The 11,973-nt window shown below is 41.1% G+C and overlaps 1 pseudogene; it reads right to left on the bottom strand.

Annotated features, from left to right (window-relative positions):
* Window positions 1–703: 703 nt before the first annotated feature.
* LOC141305350 (uncharacterized) lies at window positions 704–3,007 on the bottom strand (annotated as a pseudogene).
* Window positions 3,008–11,973: the final 8,966 nt, after the last annotated feature.

The raw sequence follows: 11,973 nt of genomic DNA, 5'->3' as shown, positions 1-11,973 counted from the left end.
CTGCGGAAGCGGGCTCTGCTGCGGCAGAGAATGGGGGGGGGGTGTGGGGGGGGGGGGTGTGGGGGGTGGGGCTCCTGCGGGAGCTGGCACTGCGGTGCAGGGGAGATGCTTCTGCGGAAGCGGGCTCTGCTGCGGCAGAGAAGGGGGTTAGGAGCTTCTGCGGAAGCTGTTACTGCGGTGCGGGGAAAATGCTTCTGCGGAAGCGGGCTCTGCTGCGGCAGAGGAAGGGGGGGGATGGGGGGGGGGTGGCTCCTGCGGGAGCTGGCACTGCGGTGCGGGGAAGATGCTTCTGCGGAAGCGGGCTCTGCTGCGGCAGAGAAAGGGGTTTAGGAGCTTCTGCGGAAGCTGGTTCTCTTTCGGCAAGGAAGGGTTGTGAATATGGGCTCTAGCGGGAGTGAACACTGCTGCGGCAGTAGAAGGGAGAAAAGGGGGGCTGGGGGGGGGGGGGGGCGGCTCCTGCGGGAGCTGGCACTGCGGTGCGGGGAAGATGCTTCTGCGGAAGCGGGCTCTGCTGCGGCAGTAGAAAGGAGAAAAAGGGGGCTAGGAGCTGGGATGGGCGGAAAGGGGTGGGCGAGGTGGGGGGAAAGGGGGGCTAGGAGCTGGGACAGGGGGGGGGCTAGAGGCTTCTGCGGAAGCGGGCTTGTGTTGCGGGGTACGAAATAATGGGGCTGAGTAGGGGATGGACTGGACTGGGATGATTGCTTTAGCTTAGCAGTGTTTGGTGGGCTTCTTTGATGTGGGAGCGGTCTGATCGGATGTAGCTCTTAAAAGCTTCTGACGACCAGCGACCGAGTGTTTGGATTTGCTGCTGGGAGAGGCCTTTTGGGCTGCTGTTGTTGCTGCGCCGATTCGAAAGGAATGGCTGGAGAAGTTGTCGGCTGGGATGCCGGATAAGAGTAATACAGACTTAAGGTGTTTCTGAAACCAGAAACGGGTGACGGGACGGTTGGAGTCGTCTGTAAAGAGGGGGTCAGATGGGTTTTTTGATTTAGATTTCATGATCTGCAAAAAGGCTAGGAGGGTTTGGAAGGGTTGGATGGGCGACTGGAGGTTGAAAATGTAAATGAAGTGGCCTCTCTTGGATTGGTCTGTTTTGCTTTGTTTGATAAAATAGGAAATAGCTTCACTGCCTAGTACTGCTAGGTCAGAAATGGTTGGGTGGATGGCTGGGTTGAAGCTAGATGTGATGGCGAGCTCAGAGCACCTGAGGAAGCCGAAAAAGCCAGGATAAACATGGCGTCTAGCGTGCGGGCGGTGTGGATGGATTGATAGCCTTTTCGGAGGGTGGAAATGCACTTTGATAGCACTTGAGTGTTATCGGTTGGCGGGTGTCTGGGCGGGTGGGGTGGGTTTTTTGTATGCCTTTAATGAGTAGGGCTGTCTGGGAATTGGAAATTTGGGTGGAAGGTGAGCCATATAGAAGTTTGTGGAAGAATTGGATGCCGCTAAGGTATCCTTTAATGGAGCTGACTTGGAGGTTTTTGATGGCGTTAAGATAGAAGATGAAGGAGGTGATGGCTAGCAAGGAGAAGTCGGGGAACGATAGCTTGTAAGCCGCGTGAAATGTTTTGAAACATTTCCAAGCTGTAAGGTAGGACTGAAGGGTTCTGGGGGAAACGGCTTGGAGAATGGAATTGAGGGAAGCTTCGAGGAGGGGTCTCAGGGGGTGGTTTATGGGAATATCAGCTCTGAATAGGGAGGTACTGGGGTCGGGAGTGGGTCCGCCTCCGGCGCCAAGGATCTGAATTTCTGGAAGGAAAAAGCAGAAGAGAGTTAACTATTGATTTCTAGACTCATAATGAATGGTCGCAAGCCGAAATCCAAAAGGCATTAGAGTGGGGGAATGGGAGCGGCCTTTGTTGACGCGGTGCACGGTAGTTTCGTTGTCGCAATAGACAAGGATGCTAGTGACGGGCCATTCTTTACCCTGTAGGGAAGCTGCAATGACTGAAGGGTATAGCTCAAAATAGCGCTGAGGATGATAGCTGATGCGGAAATCTGGCAGCTGGGGGGGGGGGGGGGGGGCGGTTATGTGGATGCGAACCAGCGGTCTTGGAAAACACCTCCGAAACCGATGGAGGGGGTGACATCTGTAAGCGGTTGGATAACAGTTGGGGAAGAAATCAGGTTTTTATATAAGGATTATCCGTTCCATTGTTTAAGGAAGGATATCCACAGACTGGGTTAGTTGCGGCATGGGTCGGTTAGAGATATTTGGTTCTCTAGGGCGTGGGCGGAGGATGTGAGAAAGGGTAGATGGAAGATGAAGGGGGGCGGCCTTGAGGGATGATGTGCATTGTGAAATTTAAATGGCCTAAAAGCTTGCGCTTGGAACGGTTGGATTAGTTAAGAGTGAGGAAGTCCCCAGAATCGTTCTATCGATTCTCTCTTTGGGTCTGCTGAAAGGCTTTTGGGTAGTCAAAAATGTGCGGCTGGGGAGGAGTCGGGGGGCAAGATGATCAGAAAGTCGTTTAGGGTGGCGGGCGCTGGGTCTTGCGCAATAAGTGGAGGGATGTTTGTTCGCGTTGGTTTTGGATGGCGGCGCTGCCGGCCATGGGAAGGAAAGGGGAGTGTGCTGAGGCATGGGCTGTGAATGGGACTTTTGCAGACTGCGGCGGTAAACTCACGCTACCGCGGCGGTAACTCACGCTACCGCGGCGGCTTTAAGAAGCTGCTGGTTGTGATCGAAGCCGTGAGCGGCGGGCTGGCGTTCGCTTTGGTAGATCGGCGCGGGATGTTTGCGCTGGGGCTGGCGAGTGCTTCCCGCAGACCTGCCACGGTCCATTTCGCTGTTGCTGGAGCGGATGAGAAGGCTGAGGCGTCGGAAGACGCCGGGGAAGGTGCCGGTGATGGCGTGGCGAGAAGGCCTGCGGCCCCGTGGTGCAGCCGCGGGCTCGGTTGTAGGATCCTGCGGGGCGGTGGTGGCTTGAGTTGCGGCTAGGGTTGCTACGGGATCTCGTGCCGCTTCAAAAGCGTTATCCTCTGGATAAAAGGTGATCTCGGACATGTTCTCGGTGGTTGGATGTGCCAAAGTGTTGATGAAACAAGAGATAGTGAAGGTAGGAATGTTGTGATATTTATAGGGATTTCCTGGGTTGATTGGATAACGGGAATGATTGCTGATGGTGAACCAGCCGTGTTAATTATCTGCGCGAGCTCCTCCCTAAATTTGTTCAGAAAACATCACTTAAACTATGCAAAGACGTGTTCAAATGGCTTTTGTACGTCATTTTTTAACGTCTAAATTTGGTTGTCTTAAGGTGCAGACTGTGACGCCAGATGACGTCTTTTTTCAACGTCTACCGAACGTCCAGTATTGACAGGACCTCTGTATAAGGGCTAACTCTAGGTCAAATGAAGTCGTTGTGGACGCATTTTCTACATCAAACATTTGACATTTTATACTGCTTAAAAAACTGTAGTCACATCACAACTCAATCACTCATTTCCAGCTTTATTGTTTTTAACTGGCACAAACATCAATAAGCGATTAGTTTAATTTCTGCCAGCTACCATTAATATCAAAGAACAATATTGTGCATTATAAAACTACGCACTTTTGTAAATTAAACATGTCAATCAAAACTTTTGTAAATCAGCATTGGTGGTAAAAAAAAAAAAAAAAGTTACACAGGCCACCTTGCGTGGGTCTGTACAAAAAAAATATATATATATATTTGGTTGAACAATAAAATTTTAATGTATATAGTGGTAAAATTGAAACAAGCAACTATACTAAAAACAGCAAAGACAAAATATTCTCCAAAAATGATTATCAGTTCTGAGTGACTGCTGTGTGTCCTCCACCTCCACTTCGTTGTAGTGCATGCTTTAGATGCTCTGAAGCGGTTATCCGTATAAAATCCTCTGTGGCTGTGGCACAAAATTTCATGACTGCATCTGCACAAGTACAAAAAGACAAATGATTAGAAATATGCAAAGGCAATCTGCAGTCATACACAAGCAGGGGCGGATCTACCCCATTTGCCACCCCAGCACTGTCTTAGTGTTCTAAAAATAAAAGGGTTTCCCTGACCGATTTACAGCAGCGACTCTGTATTTTGATGAGATAAAAATAGCGTGAGTCCCAATCATCTATCAGCGTCGCCCTGGAAACCAAGGACGGACAGCTGGAAGAGCTAGTCAAAAGCCAAGCGATCAAGCGAAAACATGCCGGGAGGTTGTCGCATCAGTCCGCGATGGCTTGAAAACGACAAATACGAATTATGTTTAAAATTAGTAGTCGGAGCTCGGCTATTGTGTTTTCCTGTCGGGCTACCAAAATGTTTCACCAGCCTCCCCGACGGACTATCGTAAAGTAGAGGGCTCCTGCGGGTTCTAAACTCCTCAATTTAGTTGTATCAAATTTAAGGCCATAAAAAGCTTTAAATACGTTAAATAGAATAAGAAAATGCTTAAATATAATTTTAAGAGGTCTCAGTTGGGGACGGAAAGACGAGAATCGCGATAGGGCTGGATAAAACTTCAAAAGGCAATGATGTCATTGAATAAATATGCGCGCTGCAAGTTTCAAAAAAGTCAAAACGCAGCACGGATGTCAATTTGCAAATTTTCAGATGTTTATAGTCAGATTATTGCAAATATCGACCCACGTTTTTATGCAACAAACACATAGAGTTGTAAATGTGAAACAAATTAATGTGCTTTCTAAAAATCGAAACAATTAAGACAGTAATATTTATGTTTTAAATAAATATAATCAAATATTTACTTGATTTATCCCTTTTAAAGGTATAAAGGCTGAAATGCCATTGTATAAGACGTTTTGTTTTTGAGAAAATCTGAATTACAGCCTAAGTCATGTCATTTTATGGCTTAATACAGTATGTTACATTGTCCAACCCCACTCATACTGTGTTCATTTTACTTGTGCAGCTCTTAAAAAGGGTCATACATTGCCCTAAATTGATATTTTAAAATTCTGCAGATGCACTGTAAATAGTGAAAAAAAAAAAGAAAAATTCTTCATATTTGTTTGTTTGTGTATTAAAAATATTTTTGATTGCCATTTAGACTCCTATCTGATTTTCTATATTTAAAAATATTGTCTTTTTTTATTTGGGCTAGTTAAATTAATGTTATAATTAATTTTATAGATTCTTTTTGACTACCTTTTAGTACTTTTAGGCTAAAATGTGCAATGTATTTGTGAAAAACTTGTTTTTGAACTGCAAGTTTTAGAATTTTAGTTTAGTATCGTTTTTTTTTACAGTCATTTTATACCAGTCATTAATATGTTCCCATAGACATTGCCCTACCCCACTCATTCAGTATTACTTTTATTTGTGCAGGTCTTAAAAAATACAAAAATAAAAATACTGGAGATACTCTGTAAATTATATTAATTAAATATTTTAAATTATATAATTTGTATACTGTATGTTGGCTATTTATATTAGGCAATGTTATATGCAATCCAGACAGTTGTTTTTTAATAGCACAATAACATCAGTTTTAAAATGAAGAACTCATGTATGTGAACATGTCATTTACCACAGTGCTGGAAAATCTTGAAAATGCACCTTGAAAGTGCTTGAATTTGACGTGTGAATGGTTAAATAAACTGTTGGTCATAACCTTGTTATTTAGTTTTCAGTCCATGCTAATTTGTTGGTTTGTTAAAAAAGAAGAGATACTTGGATTTAAAGGGACTTTTGTTGCTTTACTTGCACTAAAATTATTGAATTTGTTTTCATGTCTCCTCCAAGATATTTGAATACTTTAAAAGGTCATTTTGTTGCTCTTGTTGCACTGAATACTGTGTTTTATTTTATTCATTTTGAAGATAATTGTTGGTGATTTAAATGTGGTTTCTGTATATTTATTATGTGTTTTTTACTTAAGGAAACTTGATCCACTGAGACTTTGTATCCATATGCAGTCTGCATTGTTTGTCATGCTTTGTAAATTAAACTTGGCATAGACTTAAACTTGCTACAGGTTTGCATAGAACTCAGTAAAGAGAAGTTAAATATACCATACCATCTAATTAAATCTGACTTTCCAATCCAGATATCAGGTTCAAGTCAATCACACATCAGATTTTATTTAATTTTTATAGGACAATGTAAAAATGTGCACCCTGGTGTATACACCGAAAAAGAATAGCGTTCCTTGAATCCACAAAAAAACATGCAAGGATGCTTGCTTCAGTGTTGCCACCCCTCATAAGTTTCATGCCACCCCCTTGCCACCCCATGAATAATTTTCTAGATCCGCCCCTGTACACAAGTCCCCATATTTGTAAGCAAAAACAACACTATGCATCAACTGCCAATACTGGACTATACCATGGCAATTTTAATGGTTTTGTGTTACAGTTAGCGGTGAATTTTAAGTCAACTGGAAAGGAAATGTTTTGTCCAATCAGATCATTATTCACAGGCTGGCAGGAGCTAATCATCTTTACTTGGTCAACATGAAATATGGGCTTACCTTTTATTGCTCTATAAACGGTGTTCTCCAAAGATTTCTTGCCCATTTCCCCTTCCCCTTCATATTGAACTGCGCCATTAAAGCATTAGTGAAGAGCCTAAAGAAAAGTAAATGACATTTATAAATCAACATAAAAAATTATATGTAGGACTGACATTACGCATTTTATAACCCCTTTATATTATATCCCCTCCTTTTATCCCTCAACAAAAAAACAAATCTTCTCAAGAACAGCTGGTCTATAAGCTTACAATGCATTGTAGTGAACTTGTAATTGAGTATTTTTAATTGAAAAAAGGCAAAAATAAATAAATATATATATATAAATAAAAAATAAGTGTACACAAGGTTTAAGGAAGAAAAAGGCAAATGAAGACATGCAGAAAATAAACTAAAAAAAAAAACCCCCCGAAAACCACCCTACAATTTCACACACACACACACACACACACACACACACACACACACACACACACGTTGGGTTTACATGTTTTATGGGGACATTCCATAGGCGTAATGGTTTTTATACTGTACAAACCGTACTTTCTATCGCCCTACACCTACCCTACACCTAAACCTAGCCCTCACAGGAGATTGTGCACACTTTTACTTCATCAAAAAAACTCATTGTGCATGATTTATAAGCCTGTTTCCTCATGGGGACCTGAGAAATGTCCCCACAAGGTCAAAATCTACTGGTATTCCTATCCTTGTGGGGACATTTGGTCCCCACAACGTGATGAATACCAGGTATACATTTGTGTGTTAATCAAGAACAGTCTGACTAATCAACTTGAATTCCATAACTTTTTGCCTACATGGTCCAAAGATGATCTGAGCCAATTTTGGTGAAAATCAGACAAACCGTCTAGGACAGGGGTGCCCAAACCTGTACCTGGAGATCTACCATTCTACAAAGTTCAGCTCCAACCCTAATCAAACACACCTAAACTAGCTAATTAACCTCTTAGGTAGCACTTGGTAATTTCAGACAGCTGTGTTGAACCCTACCCTGCCCAGCTATATAGAAGATGAAGAAATCATCTGAAAACTGATCAATTGGGGTGTAACTCCCATTTTGCCTCTAAGAAGATTATATCACCTGGGGACAACAGTGGCAGACAGAACATGTTTTTTTAAAAGACAAAGTTTCCACAAGAAGTGACATCTTTACTATATAATACAAAGTTCAAGACTGAATGAGTGAAATACTTCAAGTAAATACATTCAGGATTTGTGCAAGTGTGGAACATGAGAAAAAGGATTGTCCTCAATCCACATGCAGAGACTGTCTTGAACAGGGGCATTATGTGCAAGACTGTAAAGTCCTGTAGCACCAAGGCTGCTACAAAGCAATGTTAACCTTTTCACACGTGAGTTTAAAATATTCTATCTAACCCCAAAGAGTGAGTTTTTTTAGGCGACCGTTATTTTGGAATGTTTGGCATTACTGTTTCCATGGCGACGCGTCATGTGACACACCGCAGCCACAACAGCACTGTAAGACACTTGGATCGCTTTTATTTCGTTTTCCCTTTTTTATTATTAATATTCACAAGCAAGCTCGCTATATTTTGAAATATCTGATATTCCGATTTCGAAATATGTGTAAGTAAATGTATTTAAAAGTCCAAATACTTTTATAATGACCGCGTTAGTTAATCTATACCGGGTGATGGGCGCCGCCATGTTTGTTCGCGCTGAATCCGAGCTGTGGGATTTAACACACGCAAATGCATCCTCTCCTCCCGAAAGACATTAAAGTAAGTCTCTGGTGAGCTGGGAGAAAAAGAGAGTGAACTTTATAGTTACCTGCATAATCTGTATATGATATCAATAAATTATGCTGTCAGAATATATTTGTAGGATCATTATTGCCGCTTCCATAGACATCAGTGTGTATTTTACAAACTAAAAAATGTATGGTTTTGCTAGTACTTATGTCTATTTAAATGTCTGAAACCTAAAATAAGCATTATATGGTTGAAAACACTGAATAGTTGTGATAATATGACAAGCACTCAGCGCCTCCGATCTGGCTCAGAGCTAGCAAAAGCGCCAAAACAGATTTGAATTCAGCAGCTGATCACGTGATGCGGCGAACGTTCGAATCACACCGGTGTGATCATACGCATAAGGGACCAGCCAAGACAAATCACACCGGTGTGATCGTACGTTCTAAAGGGTTAAGATGCAGATGTAAGGTGGAGTATGAGGAAAATGACAATGACACGCTTTGGTTCAATGCAAAACCAAAACAGCTTCGCCAGGCCAAATAGGACACCTACAGGAGTGAGGACAAAGACTTGTACAAACAGGCCAAATACACAATGAATAGGGACATAAGAGTGGAAAAGTTAAACTACTCTGAAAAGCTAAACAAACAGCTTTCAAGCAACGACTTGACATCAGTGTGGAATGGTCTGTAAGCCATCACCAGCTACAAGAGCCCATCCCCCAGAACTGAGGCCAATCAACAACTGGCTAAAGACCTGAACAATATTTACTGCAGGTTTGACAAAACAAAAGCCTGGTCTGACACCCTACACCCATACCGACCATATCTCAACACAGCCATTAACACTCTCCCCCTCTTCAACAGATCCCTGGAGTTATGTACAGTCCCCCATCCCTGTACCCAAGAAACAAAATAATAATAAAAATCACAGGACTTAATGATTACAGACCTGTTGCTTTAACATATGTGGTCATGAAGGCATTTGAGAGACTGGTGTTGGCCTACTTGAGTTAAAGGTGCCATAGAATGCATTGAGAGAATATTTTAAATTGTTCTCTGATATCTACATCGAAGGTATATGGCATAGGAAAGGGCAAAAAATCTCCAGAAATGGTTTTACAGGTCCATTTACAACCCTAGAATTTGTCCCTAGAATGAAACAGTATGTTTTTGCCTTATTTGGAAGCTTCATGAATATTAATGAGCTCTGCTCTGATTGTATGTTTCACAGAGCCGCTCGTCTATAGCTCGCACATGGAGAAAAATATATATTTAATTAGGAGCTCTAGCCGCTTTTGATATGCGGTTTGTTGAATCTGCCATTTTGAATCGCGGATATTTTAGTTTCATTACTGTGATCGCTCTGTGTAAAGTTATAATGCAGAGAGAGTGCTCCCTTACCACACACGTTCAGCTGCTTGACATTGATTCTCCAGATCTGTAAATCATTCACCATCATCAGCACAGTCATCTCTCCGTTTATGTGGTAAGTGAAATGCTATGTAACAGACTACCGTTAGCATTAAGCTAACTGTGTCCCTTCTGTGACTCACGTTGTTTTACTGATGTACTGACGTTAGTGATGATTGGGCGAAGCAAATGTTGGAGGCGTAACTATTAACGATCTCGGGAATGTTTCGTAACAGTCGGTGTTATGTTGGAATTGATTATTTTTCAGTGGTCTTTTTCAAACACTAGATTTATATAAGAAGGAGGAAACGATGGTGTTTGAGACTCATGGTATGTCATGTCTATGTACTGAACTGTTATTATTTAACTATGCCAAGGTAAATTCAGTTTTCCATTCTATGGCACCTTTAAATTAGACCCTAGACCAGGGATCTTCAATTCTGGTCCACAAGATCCACTTTCCTGCAGAGTTTAACTCTGATCAAACACACATGAGCCTGCTAATCAATGTCTTCAGGATCATTAAAAACTCACAGGTGGGTGAGTATGATCAGGGTTGGAGCTAAACTCTGCAGCGCATTGGCCCTTTTTGATTTGAGGAATCCTGCCCTCGACCTTTGCTGGACCCCCATGCAGTCAATATGGCATTGCATTACAACATCCAACGTCTGGACAAAACATAATTATGCCACTTATGCAAGGATCCTTTTTGTGTCTTCACTTTCAACACCATCATTCCAGATATCCTTCAGAACAAACTGATACCACTCTAGAAGCACTAGAACATCTCTAATTATTGCCTCTTTCTCAAGTATTATGAAAATATATGCATCTCTCTTTATTTATACAGCCGTATATAGAGTAAATAATGCATAAATATGTTCATGTATGTACCAGGAGCACCTTAAAAAAAAAAAAAAAAAAAAAATCTTTTGTGAACCATTCTGATTCTTATATAACTAGTTGTGTAAATGGGTTTTTAACTGAAGATTTTTTAAAATAACAAGATTGATTAGACACGGGTACCCTGTGTCAGCATTATTATACAAGGTAGTGTCTGAAGCTTTAGAACTGGAAATAGACCAGAAAAAGAACTTGGATAAAAGGAGTAAAATCAAAACAAAGTATTTCAATATGCAGACGACGCAACATTGATTGTAAAAGGTATTAAACGTATAGATAAAGCAATGGAAGTTTTGGAGAGATATTGTAAAGAAACAGGGGCAAAAGTTACTAAAGAAAAAACAACAATATACATGAGTTTGATGTATATGATGTATAAATGATTTACCGATTAACTAATAAGAGGATTACACATGAACACATTTGAGCTAGTATTTAAAGCTGTACTAGCTAGCTTACATTTAATTTTCAGTAACTTCTATCATAAAAATACAATTATATGTGGGTTTAAAATTTTGCATGTGCAACATTTAAATTTTCAACTACAAATATTTTAACAAAATGTATATTTTTTTTTGCATTCCTAGTCTGTTGTGCTCCGTCTGTTAGCTACTTGTTTTTACAGAATTAGAGGAATCTGACAAATTAGTTGCTGACATGTGCATTTTCCAAAAGACAAATTAGTTGCTGACATAATTTCCAAAAGATTAACAAAAGAAAATGGCACCCTTCTTCCTACAAATTACAGCTAAAGCATTAAATTCAACAGGAAGAAATAAAAAACTATGGCTTAACTTAAGGCAGGAGCACAACAACACTAACTAAAACACTATCAGAGATTTTCCATTTAACACTGTGTATCAGTTAGTTAACACCAAAACTAAAAACAGTAGTTTAGGGTTGCAGAGCAGGTCTATGTGGGGAGAAAGGTGTCTTTCTTTCTTTCTTTCTTTTGGTTATGGTGGATTGCAACCAGCTTAAAGGTGCATACCGCCACCTACTGTACAGGAGTGTGTAACATCATGTCTTTGTGCCTTAAATTCTACTTATTAAACCGGTATTTTTAAGAAATGTAAATAATGCCTCTCTAGTGCTCCTTATCCCTTCTCTCTCACCTTCTGTTCCCAGTATGCCCATCAAATTCCACTCTCTTCCTGCCTCTTGAACCTTATCCTGAAGTACCCGTCTTTCTAATTTGTGCAATGCACAGTGCAAAATAACATGTTCTGTGTTTTCTGTAACCCCACATTTTTCACAATTATTATTATTCCTTTTCCCCATTAAAAACAAGGTGCTATTCAGTCCTGTGTGATCCACTCTTAGTCTTGTTATTAAAATTTCTTCCCTCCTGTTCTTTTCTTTATAATTTTTAATACTGACAGACTTTTGTACTTTATAGTATCCTCTTCCCTTCTTGTTTTCTTCCCACCATTTCTGCCATAATTCAATACCTTTCTTCTTGATTA

The sequence above is a fragment of the Garra rufa genome, unplaced genomic scaffold (assembly GCF_049309525.1).
Source record: "Garra rufa unplaced genomic scaffold, GarRuf1.0 hap1_unplaced_002, whole genome shotgun sequence".
NCBI lineage: Eukaryota > Metazoa > Chordata > Actinopteri > Cypriniformes > Cyprinidae > Garra > Garra rufa.
Note: the sequence above shows the minus strand (reverse complement) of the source record. Positions and strands in the feature narration are given on the sequence as shown.